Here is a 22026-nt window from a genome sequence, read left to right as displayed (position 1 = left end):
CTACGAGAATTTGTACCCTCTATATAAAATTTTTCTTATAATAAGTTTGAACAGACGTAATTTATTTTTTCACTCTATTATCAAACATATTAATAAATGCCTCATTTATCAGAAATACATTAAAGTTATATAACGATTATCTTTACAATGAATTCATGCACTAATATAATTAAGAAAATTCTTTAACTTTTTACATTAATTGAAATAGATTTGAAAAGTTTGGGGACGTTTATAGACGTTTTATATCCTTGATAAATGTATTACTTTGACTTTAGTTTGCGCATTAATTGCGACGTACCATTATAGAAATCATTCATTAAAATTACAATAATCACGATTCTATCTACACCAGCAGACAAATCAACTGTCTGATGGGATGTAAGACGTACGAAGGGCTGCTGGTTAATCTGCTTATTCTCGCATTTAAGCCATGTTCTACACTAGCTATTTTAGATGTAATTCCCGACTGACGTAAATGAGATTGCATTATTAACGTAATTGCCGGCGAGCGTTCGAACTAGCGGCGTCTTACTAAAAACGGTTTGAAACTAAGTACAAAGGACGCTTTCTTACAACCGTCGCGACAAAACGATAGCAAACAGAAGTAAAGTAAATATTAATAACGGCGAAGTAATGAAGCGGACGCTAAACGAGAATTCGTAAGCTTTCTAGAGAATCCAATTAGAATGCGAAACACGAGTCCGTGCTCTGGTGGGCATTATTACTACTCGAGTAGTAATACACCTACATGACAATGCAATTAAAGATTAATACCACTATAGAACCGCATGCTTTTATTGTGCAAACACTCTTTGAGAGTTCCAAAAGCGACTCAGACTAAAGGAAATCAGACCAATGAAATGGAGGTGAATTTGAGAATTAACATGCCGTGACACAATATCATTCTCTTAATTCAAAAATTACACAACTCAAGAGATATGATTTTTGAGTTATTACCGTAAATGAATTAATGGTAAAAATTACTTTATCAGTCATTAAAAGAGTTTAACTAACTTATAACTTTACAAACCATCAGCTAAATAGCACTTGTATTGTGCTTAAGAATTTCAAAGAGATCATAACATCTACAAAAGTGACACATTTTAAGTTGTGTCATTTTTGTAAATAAAAAGGAGAGTTCCGCAGAGAACATTTAGAGTTAAGAAATTGGGTAATCGAAATTTGAAGAAAAAATTATTTTATTTTGAATTTTATCATTTTAGCTAATCGAGATAAATGTAATTATTGATATTTCGAGTTATGTTACTTTTGATAAATTATTTCGAATTTGTTATAGTTTATAGGATATTAAAATTATCATAACTTAAAAAGAGTAATTTCCTTAAGAGTTGTCAAATAAAAGTGACAAAAATGGCATTTGATTATGTTTATAACAGTATTCTCTTGCTGACATAACTTGATAGTCAATAATTTTCTATTAGGTGGAAAATAATATTTCCCCTTTTCCAAAAATTTTGTTTTTTAAGTTATGTCACTTTTGAAGTCAGAGAACAATATACGGTATAAATTATGATTCAGTTGGATAATTATGTACAAGCGATTATAAAATATTAAATTATAATACATTATAATATGAGTATAATGTATTAAATAAAGTTTATATTTATTATAAAATATTTAATTGCTTGCTTTTAAAAATACTAATCGATACGTTGCAATATTTAAACTTAGAAAAGAAACGTTTAAAAAACATTCAAAAGTAATAACGATAGATAAGCAATAAAAATTATCTATATAATACATATAATATAAATTATTTTTCATGTAGCGATGATCTTTTCATTTTCATCATTTAGATCTGTGTATAAGAAATATTTGATTTATGTTTTAACCGATGTTTTACGGTTTCTTTTGATGCGACTTTTTTTACTTGATCTTTACAGTTCATTGAACGGGCAAGACCTAAACGAGCGATCGATCTTTTTTTAGCCGCAATGAGACCTTTCTGAATTCTACTCATTGTCAGAGCGGAAACTAAAACTCCCGAGGGCTAATCTCCGCTCCTCGCTATAAAGTTCTAAAAAGTTTCACTCTCGAGGCGGCAACTTTGCCGTCAACGGCACATTCTTAGAGATTTAAAAGGTTTGCATGGCGGATAAAGCGTGATCAGCTAAATTATACTAGTAATATGTATATGTATGTGCTCATAAAATCGATACTTGAGAAAATATCGCTTCGCTTGGTTACGCATTCGAAACTCCAGTTTTCCACTGGCTTACGCGGCGTTTATTCGCGAGAGAGTTCGGTGAGTCATAAATAATACCTCAACTAACGTTGTTATTATTTAGTCTCGTATGCAACAGTCGGTTTTTCAAGTTGGACTGTGCCATGCATTCTCACCCTTTCATAAACCATAAATAACGTAGCGTAACCATCAAAAGTGTTATTTCACTAAACTTTTATGACACGATGCGTTTGTAAATGTTATTGTATTATCTTCTATATTTAGAAAATAGATAAATTGATGAAAAATGTAAAAAGTGTTATAAAATTACCTACTTACTTTTCTTGAAAAAGATAGGTATATCTAAATATGAAATGGCAACTTAAAACGTGTTATTGATTACTACTGAGCAAATTTTAGAAATGAGAATGCGCACAATTATAGAACAAATGAAAATAATGCTTTCATTATTTTATTGCTCATACGTTTTTGTCAGTTATTTCTTTATATCTTTCCTATTTTTACTCTTTTAAATATAGTATAAATTGTGATACTTAATCTGATATTTCTAAAAATTCTGTTAGCACTGATAATGTTTTAAAATATATTAAGTTATTTCTTGTCACTTTTCTCGTAACATGTATGTGAGAAATAAAATATGGAACGTGATTATTATTATATTATTATTTAAATAAAATAATTAATTCTCGGTAGTAACAATATATTATGTTAATTCATACGTTATATATCTCTTAAGTACAAAAGATTTTTAATAATAGACAACATGAAAATCACATGAAGCAATATTGTTATTCAAGCCTTTAAGATCATAAATTATTAATGAAGTTTTTTCACTCTTTTTTGTAGTTCGTTTTTTGGATAATGTAGTGAACAAGCATGATAACTTTTATGGAAAAATACTATATTAGATTAGCGGAAAAACTACTGGAACGAATAGTGTATAATATTAAATACGAATGGTTTTCCAATTACTTTCAATCGCTTTTTCATAAATCCAATAGATTTTTCCATAAGAGAAGTGCAGTTTACTTAATTCCTCTACAGATCGATTTTTTAGATGTTTCATTAATAAACAGATCGACACGATTTAAGCTGCTTTGCGCAACTACGAATATCAATATCAAGCTGTCATTTATCACAACTGTGCACAGCAAAGATGTGCACCACGTGGATTCACGATAAGCTTGACTCATTTTCCAAACTTTACACAAGTGTGTGCTATATCATCGCCACGTACATTTTATAGTATACTGTCTTTAAAAAGAATACAAGAATTTATTGGTTCTAATTTTGCTAACTTTTTTATAATTTGAAAATTAGTAATTCAATTTATAAATAAATTATAAACGAGAATAGGCACACAATTTCATTAACTTTTTGTTTCCTCGCTTATTATTACAAACTGCAGATGATTTAAATAATTTTAAAATTATGTGTGTAAAATTAATGTGAGTACCGTGTAATAAAGAAAAAAAAATTTTGTAATAATTCGGAAATGTCTTACTCAGAAATTTAAAACGTAGTTACGCAAGATACTCTTGGCAAAAGTGAATAATTTCAATGTCTTTGATTCTATGATTTGCAAGTTATAAAATCTATGTTCGCGAAGAAGATGCAAACGTATGCGTATTAATCATCATAATTCCCATTCTTCGTACATTTTTATGATCTAACCGACGTAAGCATCAGTTAGTCCAGTCACGCACAAATTCAAGAGTCGTTCCTATTGAAAACGTTTGCATATTTTCTTCTTCTCGAAGAGAATGACTTGTTTGTATGCTTGTAAGAAAAATCAACACGAAGCGAACAATAGATTATCAATATAGAATAACGGTTATTTGTTGTTACCACTTTAATAGCCGCCGATAATAGTAAGTCATTGATATACTGTTATCGCCAATAATTTAGGAATGCTAATCTAGTGAGGCATTAATCCATTTACACAAATTTGCAATACTGAATAAGTTTTGTGCGCAAACTGTGATTGTTTTACGAGTCTTTATCAATGTCATGTTATAGATTAAATGCATTACAAATTAATCTTTGAGTTAATAAATGAATAAAATTGACTTTTCATAATAAATGCTTATAAGGGATAAAAACTTTAAAAATATATCAGATGTTACATAGTTTCTGCAAAAAGACTATTTGCTGGAATTGGAAATTTATATCTTTTTTATAGAAATGAATGTTATATTATATGTACGAAACAGTTCAATGAGGTCAATATTTGTACTTAAAAATATATACATATTTTACAGTTTTACAGTTTTATAGTTTAAATGAAAATTTTCTCATTCAATTATTTTTATTATCCTAATTATTTTAAAGGATTTAAAAAAATATATATTTCTATTGAAATAATTTTTGTTCCAAATTATAAAAGGCCGCTAAATTTTTCGTGTTACTTTTAAATACAATTACAGTATAGAAAAAAATTGTAATTTTTTAATAATTTTTGTTCAAAAATTCCAATTTTTAAAAAAATACGTGTAATGCATCCTTAATGCATTCAACTGAACTCTGAAAGATATTTCTTTTACACATACATACACATATACTTAAACGCAACATTAATAATTCGTTTTTAATATGATAGATCTTTAAAAAAAAATTATTTAAGACTTTGAGCTAATCTATTTCTCATTTTAAGCATTAACATCGAAGAGACGAATCGATCGCTCTTGCTTGAACGGCATCGGTGACGTCTTTCGCAGCCAAACCCGGAACCCGGCATCAGTCAAGCCCGGCCGCGAACCTCAGAACGCGACTGCTGTTGCTTTGTGCGCCCAAGGAAACGCCGCCTGTTAACGGCGTTGCCACTCCAAAATTGCGGCAAAGGCGACGCCGGGTGAAAGCGGGAACGGCTCGAGGGCGCGGATGCATTAAACTGGGCGAACTTGCGACAGTCGTGACAAATGGCCGAGTGGCGACCATTCGCGGATGCATACTAACGTCATAATGGAACGCTCTCACTCCTCGTGCGCGCTACCAAAAACCGCCTACCGCATAATTACGGTTCTTTGTAATCTCTCTCGGTGGTCCACATCAGTTATCACGTAACCATCTCCAGCAACTTAAGACACTCGCGGATACGGACAATCGCCCTATATGCAATTATATCTTGTTATGGCCTCTTGTCCGATTTACTGTCGCACACGTTCGTTACAAAGTTGTGCCGCAAAACGTAAAGCAACCGGACGTTCTTTCGTCGCGACAGAAATTATCCGTGCCGGCAAGCGAACCATTCGCGAAACGTGGTTGAGAACTGTTGAGAGAATGGATACACGGGATTCCTTTTGCTGTTCGGAGTTCACCGCGACATGTTGCTACGTTTGGTGGCGTCAGCGTTTTTCCTCTGGGCGGTAACGACGACGAATGACGCGGTAGCGAAGCTAAGCGGCGAGCATGCGGCTTCCATCCCGAGAACGCTAACGTCGCTTCCCGCACGACTCAGTGGTTTCATTTACTCCGCCTCATTTCTCGTAACTCGTTTGCATTCGCGATGATAGCACGAATATCGTTCTGACTCTTGTAGGAATATCGCATCCGTATTTATAACCGTACTATCATATTCATATAAACGCATAGTAGTCTCGTACTATACTGTTATATTACGGAATAAAATATTTGTTATTTATGAAATAAAGAAAGATAACGTGTCATCTGTAAGTAACTATCGCAATTAAAAGTTTTAGATGCATTTGTTATCATGTAATACAGTAATATTAGTGCCATGGCAGCAATATTAGTTATTGAAATAATTAAATTGGTATAATTACAATGTGAGAGAGAAATAATATTTATATATGAGTGAGAGTGCTCTAATAAATATACATAAAAGTTGAATATTCTATAGAATACAAAAATCTAAAAATGAGGTATAAGATGTCTTAAAAATATTTAAAAGACGTCTTAAGAGTATTTTACATGTATTTTATAATAAAATGAAGAATTATTTAAAAATTATAGATTTTTTGAACTGTATTTGAAAGTAATGCAAAAAGTTTCGCAGTCATTTAGAAATTGGGGATTAGAAATTATTATAATAAATCAAAGTAAGGAAAAAATGCAAACCAGTGTAAGCCGACATTGGATAGTGTGTAACATTTATGTATATTATTAACAATAATTGTTATAAACATTTCGATTACAATTTTGGTCATCTTTAGTATCAACGAAATAATAACGAATTCAAATATCGAGCACATTACATTAAATTTCTATACGAACAAGGCGCTTTGTAGAACCGAAGATATGCCGCGAGTGTAAAGTCAGAAGTAAACATTCGTGGATAAAATTTTCAACCGTCTATTGTATTTGGTATACAATACATATTTTTTGAATATTAAAATTTAAATATTAAACGCACAATAAAATATCTCAGTTCCATTTACAAAAAACTACTAAAGAAAACTTATAAGTTTGAGTCAATTGTTAACTACAAGAGAATATTTTCATTTATTACATGCATCTTTAAAAATAGAATAGGATGAGATATGCAATATTGCTCTATATTAAACTACTTCTTTTCCATTCATTATCATCATAAACAATATTGGTCGAATCGCATCGCGACGTCCACCCTCATGGTCGTAGCGACACCGAATGACGCGATATCGGAGCTCTCGCGGCCTGGAAGAGACGTCAGGGGAATAGAACATCAACCCGGTGAGGGTGTAGGCGTCGCGCGAGTCAGTGGCGCTTTTGGCGGCAAAGCAGGGACGGACAGGCGCGAGGCGCCGTACCCGTGCCACCTCAGTCGACGTCAAGCCGTCGCGACGACGCGTGCGTATTCTGTTCTACTTCCGTATCACACGGGACTCGCGAAGATTCGCGTGTTCCGCGCGCGACGTGACTTGTCGAGCGTGTGCCCACCTGTTCGCGTCGACGGACGTGAACACGAAAGGCAGTCCCCGGTGCGTTTCACGACAAGTGTGCCCTCCCCTCTTCCGGTTGACCCCCCCCTCGCTCTAAACAAGTGCTCGCGATTACTCCGAAATCGTCCACGCGCGTAGCTGCGAGAAGTATCCGAGGGTATCGCGAAGAGAGTACACTCATTGACCTGCGTCGCGTTGAGGTCTTGATGAAAAGCACAACTGTTTTCGAACGTCTCGGTCGTTCCACGATAAATAGAAGAATCGCCGGAGGGTACATAAAGTTCTCTGTGCACAACTGACTTGTGTTATTGTACCTTCGTATCATCGTTCGACGAAGAGCACGGCTCTGTTCGGGTGATCCATTAGCCAAATTTCTTTCGTGTTCGACTCGTTTTCGATTCAACGAAGAGATTATTATTGAAGACGAACTGTATCCTCTATTGGTTTGTCATTGCGATATCGTTCTATTTGCGCAGTCATCCTCTCTGCGAAGGACACGACGGTGCTCCGGTAATCCTAGCAGTAATCGAGTAACGTATCGATTGATCCGCAAGATAATCATCGTGGAGGATTAAGAGCAGCTGGAATTCCCATCTAAACGTGATCACATGATTTGTAACGTGCCAATGTGCCGTTGATACGTCGTCTAGTGAGGGCCGAAAGGAGAAATTCGTCCTGAAAGGAGAAATTCACGAAGGAGGCGACGGTGCTCTGGGAAGGTTCGTTGATTACCAGTGAAAAACAGCCTTGGATTATGACTATTGGGTAGGTAGGCTATTAGCGATTCTATATTGTTTTGGGGGTTACAGTAAACGTGGTTGAAGTCGTCCAGTCGATTCGATAAGCGTAACTGCGGACAGCTGTTTGGCTAAACATGTGCAGCGGGAGAAGTGCGAGCGTTTCCGAGTTATTCAGCGTGTCCGAATTCCTACATTCCATATCGTTCTATTAATGTGCGACATGGCTTTTACATCGTGCATTCCCTATGTTCGTCCAACGGTTTCCTACGTGACACGTGACATTTAACAGCGTTTAGCTTACGCTAGCGGTCTAATGTGACTTCAAAGTGGCGTACCATATATTCGCTCCGTTACACATGAATTTCCAAATTTGCATCAATTGCAAATCGTTGTGAATCTGCAGGAACGTTGAGGGTTGGAAGAAGAAAATCAAAATACTCCCTCTAAACATATATTAAAGTAACACTAACATTATATCAATGTTATAAATTCCTATTCGACAATGTACCTAACTGTTACGTGTGTGTACGTATATTATATTACATTTACATTGTGAGTGGGAAATTATAATACTGATGTAATGTTATATTGAGAGAAATTTTGTGATTGAAAATGAACGAACCAGAAAATTCTGATCACATCAATCAAAATTCTGGTTATTTCAACTATTAAAAAAATTATAATCGATTCAACCAGAAAAAAAATTCGGATTTTTATCCGTTCTCAACTACAATTCCAATTAATACAACCAGACCTTTTCCAGTACACTGTTACTTCGTGTTTAGATATCGTGTATATCGATTGCTATCATTTTCCTAATTTTCACATCGCAGCCAGTCTTTTTTTTTTTTTTAAACGAACCGTTGCTTTCTCTGGCAGAAAATTAGTTGACGGTTAAATTCGACGATATCTCGCCGAACACACGCCTTTTCATTCATGAAAATGTATGTCGCGCGTTGCATGCAGGAAAATTATCGGAGCTGCGTGGCGTCGACGATGCGTTTTGCATCACATTATTGTAGGAAAGTTTGATGTAATAAACGAGGAAACGAAATTAGAATTCTCGATTACAAATCGCTGATTGTATGCGAATATCTTTGTTTACACGGGGTGTCACCTTCCCGCGGAAATATTTTGCAACTTTATCGGAATACGACAATTTATATTGAAATTGAACGAATGAACGGCGAGCTGACCTATTGATTATTAGCGTACGGTGTCCTTGAGCTCGCGAAGTGTGTGGAAAAGGCAGCGCGCGCGTTTCGCACGTGTTACTATTATTTCAAGTCTTTAAGTTGTTTGCAAAGGCCCTCATTCTGTCGAAACGTCGCGTACATTCTTTTCTTCCTTTATATAATACTTATTAATAGTAAACGTCGCGCAATTGTTCGTGCAAACGTCGACGTTGACCTTCTCTACTTGATACGAGCGTTCGACGAGTTAGCTGTTACTCAAAGTCGTATCGATTGCGTCGCTGGATCGTTCGCTTCGTTATACGCTACATTAGACCTCGTCACGCGCGGTACACATCGACAATGTTAGAATTATGAATGCGACGCATTCATGAATCAGGCACGCCGGGCATCGGTGATGAACACGCATCTATAAGCCGTTTGTTTCGAAACTGGCATAATTTACATTTCGGTAATCTAGCTGCTGTGTAGTCCCATAAATATTAGTTCATAAAGATATCTGACGGTTAACTGATTCTCTGTTTCTTTCTAATTCAATCTCTATAAAGGCCGGCGTGTGGTAATCAATGAAACATCAGTTAATTTTGTGGAAACGTTCGTAGAACGGAAATTAAAGTGAACACGTTTTGCAATGAAAATCTGTTGCTTTATTAATATATAAAAAACGAAAATGTATTATTAAGAACGTTATTTCGTTTTAATTTATGATTTTTATAATTCTTAAAATCGTATTTCGAAAGTTTAAGAAATATAGCAAATATGAAAACTTTTGTTGTGTTGTTACTCATCGTTAGGAGCTACAACAGACTATTAATAAAATATTAAGCAGTCCAAGATAATCGCAATACTCAAAGTTTCATAGTGAGATCCTTAGTCACCGGTTATAGACGGTATATATGTTACGCTGAATTGTATATATCTACTGACTATAGTCGCAGCACGTAATAGAAGTCGATGAGCTTTTTTGTTTAATAGGAAGTCAATTATATTCATAAATCTTTATTATTTGACATTATGTAGATAATTAAATAGCAACTTTTGATAACTGAATTATATATATTTAGGTTTCTTTTCTCAGAAATAAACAATATTCCGAGGTCAAACCACCTCATGTATTATCATTGATGTCTGTTATATGAGCACACAATATTGTCAAATATTGGTAATGTATTGTTAGCATATTGCTAGCATTGTCTATGCTGGCAATACACAGCAATACATAGAAATACATATAGCGGTACATAGCGATACATCAGCAATACACTTGGCAATTTTGTATGTGCAATAAGTGATAACACATGAGGTGGTTGACCCCTTGCAATATTCTAATAAATTTTATATATTTATATAGAATAGTTCTGATTTTAATACAACATTTACTTCAACTCAAATGTTACTTGTATTTCAATAATGAAAATTTTGTTGATGTAAGAATTAACTTCAAATAGATATTGAAAATTTATGTGAAATTTTCCCAATATCTTCAGAATATAGCCGATAAATGTGTTATAACGAGCACTTAGCGTCGCGTATATAGTCATTACACGTACCAGATAGGGTTAAATCCACGAGATGCGATTCGACGTGTTGAGTCTTCCAAAAAAGACCTCTATTGCATTGTAGGTCGACCGACCTTGCGTCTCGACCGGGCACGTTGCTTTATCGCGGCACGTGATGCTTGTGCCAAAGTTGTGGCAGTCACCACGCTCACCGGTATTGTCTGTGCATAGCTCGCTGCTCGACACCTTCTTTCGATAGTGAGAAACGACACGGCGAAGTGGAAGACCGAATTGTCGTTCGCGGAAGTTCTCGCGCTCGTTCTCGCGTTTGCGGTGCGAATTGAGAGCAGGTCCGCATAGGACGAGCTCAGCTTGAAAGAGCCCCGTCAAAGCTACTATTTTCCCACTTTGTAGACTGAGCACGAACTCGAAGAGGTGAGTACGGGCTCGACGGTATTAGCGAAATGGCGCCAAAACAAGTGGTGTCGTCCTTGTTTCCAACGTGTCTCGGCTCCTTTTTGCAGAACCTTTGCAAGAATCTGAGTTTTTGCTTTGAATAAAAAAATGATTGTTAGTTTGCAAATCGAACTAATTGCTTCGACATAGAAGAATGCATTTATACTAAATACTAAGGCTTAAACTACTTATGCATATATTACTCGTATGCATATATTACAATACACAATAATTTCATACTGATAGAGAATGTAATGGTAGATAACTGATGCGTATAGCACATGAGTACAATTATTTTTATACAGTAAAAAGTTAATCAATTCTTCACTGTGAGATTAATTCTATGAAGTTACTACTTTTTTTCCATCTTTTTCAGTCTTTTTTTTTGTTTCTTTCTGTCTGTTTGCATTAGAAAATTATTAAGAACAAGATGTTCTTCTGGCTGCTATAATATTGATGTTATAAAATAATAATTAGATCAACGTACTACGAGATACGAACAAATTGGAAACATGTTTAGCATTATAAATTATTACCTCTGCAACACTGTTGCATTTATTCTGTAGGTAGTTCGGCAATTACAATTATAAAATTATAAAAGTAAAATATGATAATGGAACATATATGGGTTTAATTTATAAAAAAAATATTTTTTGATAAATATTTTTGAAAAAATATGAAATATTTTTGGGAAATTAGACCAATTAATTCACAAAATAAAAGCGTCAAAAAGTTTTTAAGCGGAATATATGATTACTAATGAAACATTTTTACAATTTAGTGTGCTTATTATAATTTACAAGCAACTTGTAAACAACTAAAAGTACGCAATGCACGCGTGCACGCATATATATATTCAAAATCGTACGTCACAGTGATTAATTATTAGTCTACACATGTAAATTACGTCTATTATTGGTAAAATGTAATTTATTTTTATTGCTTAGCCGATGCGTGAAAGAATTGTACTTCGTACATCTCTGTTTGATATTATGCGTAATAATAATAAGACAGATAGATGATAGTAGTAAACGATATTGAAATTACAGTGAGCAGAGACGTGGAAGAGTAGATAAATGCAAACGCGCGGAAATAGAGGACAGAATCGCATTTATGCTCTAATCATTGACGTATACAAAAGGAAAATAAACTAGCATTATTGTACATGTGGCTTCCAAACTGTACGATATACATAGCTATAATGTCCAAACATTCTTTTATGATTTGCGCTGAAGTTTATTTGAGCACATATTTTTTTATTATCTAGAATTCTCATTTACTTTTATGCATTTAATGAAAAAAACATTGAAAAATGCCATAAAACAAAATATCTAAATAAATAAAATTTCTTTTTAAAACGCATATAAATGTATGTCAGTTTTTACATTATTTCTAAATTTTTTAATTTTTCGTTTAAAATGCAAATAATGTTTAAACTTTGTTATAATTAATTCAATACGAATTGAATTTGAATTGATTAAAATGCAAGATTTAAAAAATGATTTTAATGATTAACGTTAGAATTTCCTTAAAGTCTTAATACTGATACTTTCCAACATTAGAGACATGACAATGGTTGATTACTCTCTATCGGTGTAGTCATATGTCACACACTATAAGGCCATATCGTATGAAGGAAATCCTGCTTAATTGCATTAATAACACCATCGTATCGCGACTATGTTCGGAAATTGAAACTTCTTAGTTCGTGGTGAGCCAAGTGCCTCCTTCAGCGCCCTTCACACCACTGCACCGCCGGAGTTTCTCTTGGGAAGAAGCAAGCGGGTGGTGGAGGCGTTAAAGGCGTTCTCTCTGGCACCTCTATAATTAGGCGCTCGAATTTACCGACCTCTCCGAAAGAAAACCCAGAATAAGTTTACGTAACATAAAGTCGCGAAACTATCCCATCACCACCGTCGTCTTGTTAACGCAAAGTTTAGACCGCGGCCTGGTTACAGGATCGTGAAAAGTGATCCGTATTCATCGCTCTTATATAGACGTCTTCAAAATTTTACGACGATAAAATGTTTTTTTATCTCAAATTCTTTTGATATATTGCTAGTGATGTGATATATTACATGTATGCATACATTTTATTGCTATACAATCGAAATATACATATATTTTACTGGAATGCGTTTTCCAATTTTCAGTTTTTGTTTGAATTTACATATTATATATAATATAACTAGCACATAATAGTAACGTATAGTAAGTATCAATTCGTTATTGCAATAGTTCATGTGATATTGTTAGATCAGTGCTATATAAGTAAGAAGATAGGTGTATTTTATTACGACAGTGATAAACGACATAATTAGATCGATGCTGCAAGGACAGGTCAATTTAAAAGTCATATATACTTAAATCGAATGCTTGATGATAAAAACTTCGTTTCCGCTTATGTACTTTTGTTTATACTATATGAAATAAATTGAATCATGAAAGTTTTAAATCTGAAATTTCAGTTATAAGTAAATAATACTAAAGTTTTTATATATATTTAAAGTTTCATAATTTCTATTCAGTATATGATAAAATTAATCCGTGAAACGAGAATAAATGTAAGAGTTTATTTCAGTTCTACGAATATTTGTTTTTGGGATTGTTATTTCTTACCATATCAATCATCGTTATACATACAAACTGAAATAAGGCTCTGAAATTCTATAAATGTTTTACAGTTTGAGGCAAAATCTCTTGAGGCGAAATACAGTTATTTTAGTTTGCAAATTGCTGAAGATTAATTGGGTGCGTTGAATAAATAATCTTTTATAATTATATAACTAATATAATCTCATGTCCTAGAAAACAATTTGACGCATTCAAATATAGTGAGTGTGAATTTTTGCTAAATTTTTCACAGTAAAATAAATCAATCATTAATACGTACGAAATTTCGTTAAAAAAAATTGTAATTTAAATATTTTGTAGTTATATAATATACATATAAAACACCACAATTATGAGATTATATGTTAATAGTTTGTTAAAGTTATTTATAAGTTATAAATAATCTGAACAATTATAGTCGATAATAATGAGATATTTTCTCATGTGTCCATTTAACATGATATGCATGTCTATAGGAGATTTGTTACGCGAGAAAGATTAAAAGAAAGATAATTGTTATAATAATGAACATAGTAATTTATAGAAAAATAATGCAAATGGGATTTAATTACGTCAGAATTATGTATAGAATAACCTATTTTTATAACTTATTATTTCATAGTTGTGCTTTAGCACGTGCTCTCTTTTGTTTCATAGTTCCACACGCGTGTTCTCGTATAGAGAGACGTTAAAGTGTTATTTACACGCAAATGTAATGTGACTCGTAAAACGTTGCGGGATGCATACGCCTTTGGCAGGAATCCAGTTTTAAAGTATAAAACGATTGAATCGAAGATTTGCGAAGCACTCGCATATGGGAAATCAAGCGGGTTGTGCGACGCAATTGGTTTGATCGTTACAAAATGCAAATAAAACGCACCTTGAAGAGAACACGATTGTATAACATTTACGTTGGTAGCATCTGTACGCACTATATTTATCTTTGCACTTGAAAAAACAAGAGCGCTATTTAAAAACTAATTTCTGTATGCTTGCCAATCGCGCATGTAATTGTGTATACGCGCGTAAGTTAAACTAACGAAATAAGACAAAATTGAAAAAAAAGTATTAAGGTTTTGAGATCATAAAGGATAGGTATATACATACAAGCCGTTAGAACATTAGGAATTTTACGTATAGCAAACAAATAACTATTTATTTATTAAATATCTTTGCAGAACAATAGAGAAGAAACTAGGTACTTATTAATTTATTATCATTCGAAAATATATGTTTGTAAAGTATATAATATGTTTGAACGCGTGCTTGTGATATTGTCTGGTTCTTTATAATATATCTTGTAAGCTATTGCAAGAAAATTTCTATGATTAAATATTTATTTAAATATGTTTTGAATCCTGGATTATCTTGGACAAAGATATCTTCAATTTTTTTTTACTCTTACAATCAATTAAATAATTAAAAATCTCGTTAAAAATTGATGATTTTAATAATCGGAATATATAGGCGAGTAGAATAATTTAAGTTAATCATCTTTTAGAGGATGAATTTAATTTCAAATCGCAATAGCAAGCTTATGGTTTCTCAGTACACCGCACGTAACTGAAGTTTAATGACATTTTCCAAGAAAACTGAATCCTTACCAATGCAAGTCACCATTAAATGGCAAAAACTCAATTTAGATCTCATTCGAGGCGATAAGAGACGAGCGACGGTGAGGAATTAGTTAATTAGTTTTGCCGGACGCAAACCGCGATTGATGTCTTCATTTTCGGACATCGGATAGAACGCGTGGACACGCGATTGGTTTATTCGGGATTTAAAACGATTCGTTTTGATTGGAAATAATCCGCGGCACCGTCCGGCGACGCATTCTGTATTTTCGCGATTTCGACAGTTTTTCAGCCGTTCCTGGTTTAATCTCGGAATTTCGGATAGCCGCAATTTTTGCGAGACAGCCAATCTACTACGTCGCTAGTTGATTACAACGCATTCGCTCGTCCAGCGCTCGTGTTCGCCATGTTGGTTTTGCGCTTTTACACGACCCCTATCAGCGCTCGTTGCAAATATGTATGTCGAACGTCGCGGAAATTATTTTCGACGTATAGAAACGAACAGTTAATTGAAAGACTGGTTTATAAGAATCATATAACGAGTTTGTTTTTTTTAAAGGATAAGTCTTTTACTCTCATTTCATTATTAATCGTATTAGTTAACTTCAAAAGATTCAAGTACGATCATATGTAATAGATAGAATTAAAAAATGACAATTTAAATTATAATTGTATTTTAAACTTTACGTTGATCTATATATAATATATATATATATATATATTAAAGTGGATATCTATTTTGCTTGATTTTATGTAACGATAAATCATTTTTATTTCTTATTATAACGACCGCGATAGCGGAACTACCAACGAGACACAAATGTCTCCGGCCGATTATCTGTGTAAACGTTTTGAACAAGATTGTTCTCCGTATGGTTTATCAAACTACACATCATGCAATCATAATACAGAAATATACATGTATTACCTTCGACATATTACGTTGGATTTTTAGTTCGCTATCGCTGTAACGAGATACGTACCGCGAAACGCTCGCCTGGATAGAAGATCAAGTTTGTTTCTCTTCTCATTATTTATCTTTATTATTACGTCATGCTATGTTTATTCGTTATCGGAGATTAACAAGAAACGTGTCTAAATAAATAAATGAATATAAATACGCTAATACAATATCAGTAACTGTATATATGTAAAATAATATAAATTTTGTGCATTCCTAAATGTGGTATTCAGCAAGAAATATCTTTTATGATATTATAACTTGCATACACATATGGTAAATGATGAAACTCTGCATCGGATGGGGGTTAATTAATAGTTGCAGCTCCCCTTTTGGATTTATATTTGCCATTTATTGCACGTGACTTCGTTTACCGTATCCGACACGTGGTATTGCAAAAACTGTCTATCGTGGTTCGCGTTCGATAATTATTATGAGCGTACAACATGGTGCCAACAATAGCATCGCCAGAACGTAACACAATGCGGCTACGTATTCTCGTAAACAACATCGTGGGCGGAATTCAAGCACATAAGTGTTTTTATCGCACATAAAGTGAGACATCTGCCGCGTCTTTTCAACGAGAATCTTTGAGGTGCGCAGGGCGCAACGACGCGACGCCTCTATATTTATATGCCTATACACTACAAATAATTTATAGATCGGCTATAGACTCTTTTATGTCCCAATGATATTTCGGCAACAGTATTCGGAAAATATTTGTGCTGCTTGTAAATTTTTATTAAATTCTTATCTCGGTATATTCGAAATGCAAGATTTATAAAGGTGTATAAAGGTATTTCAATAGCTTTCGAATATACAATACCATTTAAGAATACCGAGAAAAGAATTTAATAATGATTTGCAAGCAGATGTGGCAAACTATTTGTGTTTAACATAATAATTAAAAATACATTTATATGTATTTATAATTGTTTGTAAGCAATTCATGGTCTCCGTGAGAGACATTCATCAATATCGCTAAACAATTTGGATAACTTTCATCGAATCACGATTTGTTTATGACGATAGAAATGAATTATAAGGTTATAATTTTGTTTTTTATCTGAGGATGGCTCAATTCAAGAGCCGAAACATATAATGTGTTTCATAATGTGTTATTAATAGATTTTATACAATTTATATTTTATATATATTATAGTTCTTGCATTTTATATGTAATTACGTTGACTCTTATATGCCCTATATTTCTTTGTATTGTCGCTTAAAAATACATCTAAAGTTGAATTATTTTCAAAAATATTTTCCAATTTGAGCTGGCATTAGTACATACTTAATTCAGTTATAATAAGAGACAATTGAAATTTTTTAAACCATAGACATAATAAGAACAGATTTCCTATAAAGTTCTTGCTGTCGGTTTAGAAAGAGTGAGCTAGCTTGAAACGTATTGCTCTTTCTGTCTCTCTTTCTCTCTTTCTAATGTATTGAGTTGAAGAGAGATGTCTCTCAATTCTTTCTAACGAGGCCACAGATACTAAAATCAAGGAATGTCCAATGTATACTACGTTTAAATTTTAGACTTACGAAACATGTGGACGTAAATCATGTGACATTAAAATATATATTAACATTAACATTAACATTAACATAAGACAAGCCTTTTTACTTATATCTTTATCTATTGACATTATTCAAAATTTATTATCTATAATTATAATTAGTTCCATAATTTCATAACAATATATAATACATGATAATAATACATTAACACAATTATTTGTTGCAATTATAAACTCATTGCAATTACTTAGCTATTCCACATACCTATCACAGGCATATAACAATGAATACGACACATAAAGACTCATGTTTCCGTACAGTAAAGATTTTGGCGAAGATCAGAGCGAAGTGTGGAAAGTGCTGAGGCGTGCTGAAAAATGCAACGGTGCCTACCACTGCGACAAGCAACGGCGCGCGGCTTACAGTGCATCTGTGAGCACGCGAATGCCGCTGCCGATGTCTGGCTACGTACGCGAGCAAACCACTTCTCTTCCCACGCGAAAGTGCTTACGTCGCCGCGACGAAGAAGCGTTCGAGAAGAGATTGCGGAGTGCGACGAGTTTTTTTTTCTTTTTTTTTTGGAGTTTTCCCCGTTTTTTTCCCCTTACCCTCTATCTCGCTTCGTTCGCGGCGGTCTGGTTTTTCCCTTCTCGAAACCGAAGCCACGTTACTCTCTCGCCCTTTGTTTCCCACGCGAAAGCGCTCATTACGTCGTTTCGTGTCGGAAGGCGAAGCCGTAGTTACTAATTTCGCTCCACCACCCTCAACTTTAATTCTCATTCGCGAAAACACAATTCGCGGTAGCGCTGCTGCCGGTTTAACAGAGAATTTCCTACCAACAAATCCACCATGGAAAATCCGCTCAATGTTTTCCACATTTTTTTAATGAGATTGACCTTTTTCCAAACATAAACATGGCAATGTATTCTATAACATATGTCTCTGTCTATTTTTGTATAAGCTTGAAATGTTATTTTTTTGTTCATTCGGATTTTGCACATAATAATGAAAATATGTGATGTATATCGTATTATTGATAGACGATTGACAGAAAAACGAATTGAACAAGATATGAACTATTTCAAAATCCAATCTATTTTCAGTAACGTTATATACATACGCATCTTTCCGGTAGATTTGTACAAAGTTAATCGAAATATGAGCGGTTATAAAATCGGTTTTTGTATCAAATGTTGCAGTTATCGACAGTTATTGCGAACATATCACGTATTTCCTGTGCTGGTGTTTGATTACACGCGCAAGCGTTTCTTACGCGAAAACGCTAACGTTGCTCGAGTCGAGGTTTGAGCGGCTTCGCCGTGGTTACGAATTCTGTACTACGCTTTCTCTTTCGCGACAGAATGTTGCACAGAAATTCATTATGAGACGTAGCGGTGAGACGAAATTTCCACGACGGTTTATGATTAAAGTTGCTACAATGAACTTTTGTAGGTCGCGCGAAGTAGGACAAAATTGTACGAAAGTGGATAACCGATACGTGTATTTGAGGCTTATTGCAAAAATATCCAAGTCGTTTTTACGAATGATGGGAATAGAAAGAGTAGAGAGTAAAAACGAATTCTATGTGACCGCAATTCACAGTATGCTTGTATCTTTAATATTGCGTTAGCTATATAAATGGTTATAGGTATTACCATTTATATGTAATTGTCCGTAAATATTTTATTAATTCTCTTTCCAGTATGAGTACAATATATTTGTGAAATTTTATACTCGAGTTGTTAATTGACGATATTACGTATCATTTTTTATGTAGGTTTTTTATCATGTCTGTATCGTCTTTAATTTATCAAATTCTGCATGGTTGCATATCCTTTTTGTGACTTCGCTTTGCGTTGCAAGATATCAAATAAACATGCATAGATATGCCGATTTGTGCTGCGTTGATGGAAAAGTAATAGGAGTAAAAAATTAACATTTTTTAGATAATGAAAGAAACTCGATCCTGAAGATTAATATATTTTATAGAAAAGTGACATTTGTAGCTTATTTACTTATATAGAAAAGTATCATTATTCTAATAAGAGATGTATTTTACACTAACGTTACAGTGCTCTAAAATTGTGAAACTTATGATTTTAAAGAATACATTATAATTAAAAATATAATATAGATTGAAAGTGAAGTTATAGAAATTGTATGGCATATTCACTATTCTAACTAAAACGTTGCATCAATTCAAAATTTAATAAATTTACTAATTTTTTAACAGTTACTAATTTTGAGATATGTTACTTTTCTATCAACGCAGTGACTTATCTTACTATGTCATATAATTAATAATGATTAAGATAATTGTAAATTGCATCATATAATGTTGATTTTTTGTATATTGAACTTTAATATAATTCTTTAGATAGGTTTAACGGTTAACAAAACCAATGACTGGAATATTTTCTCAAAAGCAACATTTAAATTTATACTGCTGTATTATATTGTCGCAATGCTATAGTTTTTGTAATATTTATTGAAAGTATTTCTAATATCGATTGTGTTGGTTAAAGACCTTGAATATTTTAAGAGAACTGCAGATATCAGAGTTCGTAGTAAAAAAAATGACTTTACGAGTGTGATGGCAGTTTTTCCAAACAATTCTGCGTATGTACCGTAAAAAAAAAGAGTCGAGTTTGCGTTAACCTAATCACCGATGTACGTGCAACCACGAGTTTCGCATTTGCCACAGACCATTGCTTCTGCTCTGAATGCAATACGGGTTCGGGAGAATGTTAAAAACCACTAGAAACTACAATAACATTTCCATTGGACCTTCGAATCAAAAAGTCAAAGGAAAAAGGAATTCGGATAAATCGAATTCTGCGAGTTACTTTTCTTTTTTTTTCTCACACTTTATTTACAATAACTTTTTACATTTTACGCAGTGTAAAATTTTACGGTCTTTATAACACCTAATAAGGTGTTTCTTGCACATAATATGCGAAAAGAGAAAGAAGTGTCAAAGAAAATTATTAATATTCGTAATAGCATAATTAATTACTAATAATACTTGAGTTTATTTTAAGTAATTTTTTTATTTTTAAATTATAACCACCATAATAAGATTCCTTCTAATAAAATAACTTAAACGATAATACATAAATTAATTTAGACCATCCAGTGTATTAATTGGTCATGGATAATAACTAGGAGATAACCAAAGGTTTTCCATGTGTGTAGACGTTTCTAGTGTCAACGATGTCAAGCTGAAGAAGGCTAGAATTTAGCCGAAACATACTTGTACTCAATAATGTTAAATACATTCAAGTACGAGTATACTGAGGTTCGTCCAGTAATTTAAGCGCACCGACTACAGCGCGGATTCCTAAATGCCCTAAATTAATTTATGTATTATCGTTTAAGTTATTTTTTAATTTTATTTAAATCATTTTAACGTTCAATGATTAAAAATACATAATAAATAATTAAAATGTTAGTAAAAATTTTATTTCGATAATAATCGTGTATATTAATTATCATATGTGTTTACTTAAATGACAGATTTTATTTTTTATTACTACCTGGAATTTTTTCTTCTGGAAATTTTTTTATTGTTTGTATTCATCACATATGTTGAATAAGTGTATTTATTGCTGTTTCTTTTTTTTTTTTGATGTTTTTATATCATTATTATCTACATATACAGAATGAAACGTTCATATATGCCAATTTACATTTTTTTTTGTTTATTTTTTTATTCTTTCTGATCTCTCGTTGATTTTTTAACTATTCGAAACCATCAACAGAAAACGTGTAGTCATGTGAATCATCTCCCTGATTCGCGCAGCTAATATGAGAGAGTGTAACAAACGAGTGTCATACCGCTTCGTTATACGTGTAGCTCACAACGGATAACACAATGCCGAGAATTTCGTTTTTCGCGCTTTTTAATGTCAACTTCGTAATAAAATCAAATTTATGTATTTTCGGAACAAAGTATTTTATCAGCGCGTAAGTATATATAGAGCAAAAAATAATTGAAACAAATTGCATTTATTCTACAAAGCGTGAATGTATTTATTATTGAGGGACTAAAGATAGCTAAATAGATGTATTTATAAAAATAAAAAAATTTCGAATTCAAATAAATTTATTTATTATAATATTTTATTTGATTATTTATATGCTAAAATTAAATTAAATTAAAAATTAAAAAAGACGCACGAAAGATATATTTAATCTTGCAAAGTATAATTATTTTTCTGTTAATTAACATGCACTGTTAGAAATTTTTCAATGAATTTTAATTAACATGTTAAGGAATCGTGTGGTTATGCACGAAATTAAATGTAATGAATGATGTAAATAAAAACTAAATTACAGTAGTCTTAAATGTGATGAACGTGTGTATTGAAATTAATGAAC

At 33.0% G+C, this 22026-nt stretch overlaps 1 protein-coding gene across 4 annotated transcripts in view; it reads left to right on the top strand.

Annotated features, from left to right (window-relative positions):
* LOC108767727 (skp1-protein-hydroxyproline N-acetylglucosaminyltransferase-like) overlaps nt 1-22026 on the top strand; it is a 185348-nt gene that overhangs the window by 82556 nt on the left and 80766 nt on the right. The window contains exon 1 of one of the 4 annotated variants that reach the window (XM_018517731.1): nt 6982-7851. The exons of the other annotated variants lie outside the window; for them this stretch is intronic. The gene's annotated coding sequence lies outside the window, so the exon portion shown is untranslated. Of the gene's footprint in view, nt 1-6981; nt 7852-22026 lie in introns of those variants that run through there. 4 annotated transcript variants of the gene reach the window in all.

This window comes from Trachymyrmex cornetzi, unplaced genomic scaffold (assembly GCF_001594075.2).
Source record: "Trachymyrmex cornetzi isolate Tcor2-1 unplaced genomic scaffold, Tcor1.1 scaffold723, whole genome shotgun sequence".
In the NCBI taxonomy this organism is placed as follows: Eukaryota; Metazoa; Arthropoda; class Insecta; order Hymenoptera; family Formicidae; genus Trachymyrmex; species Trachymyrmex cornetzi.
Note: the sequence above shows the minus strand (reverse complement) of the source record. Positions and strands in the feature narration are given on the sequence as shown.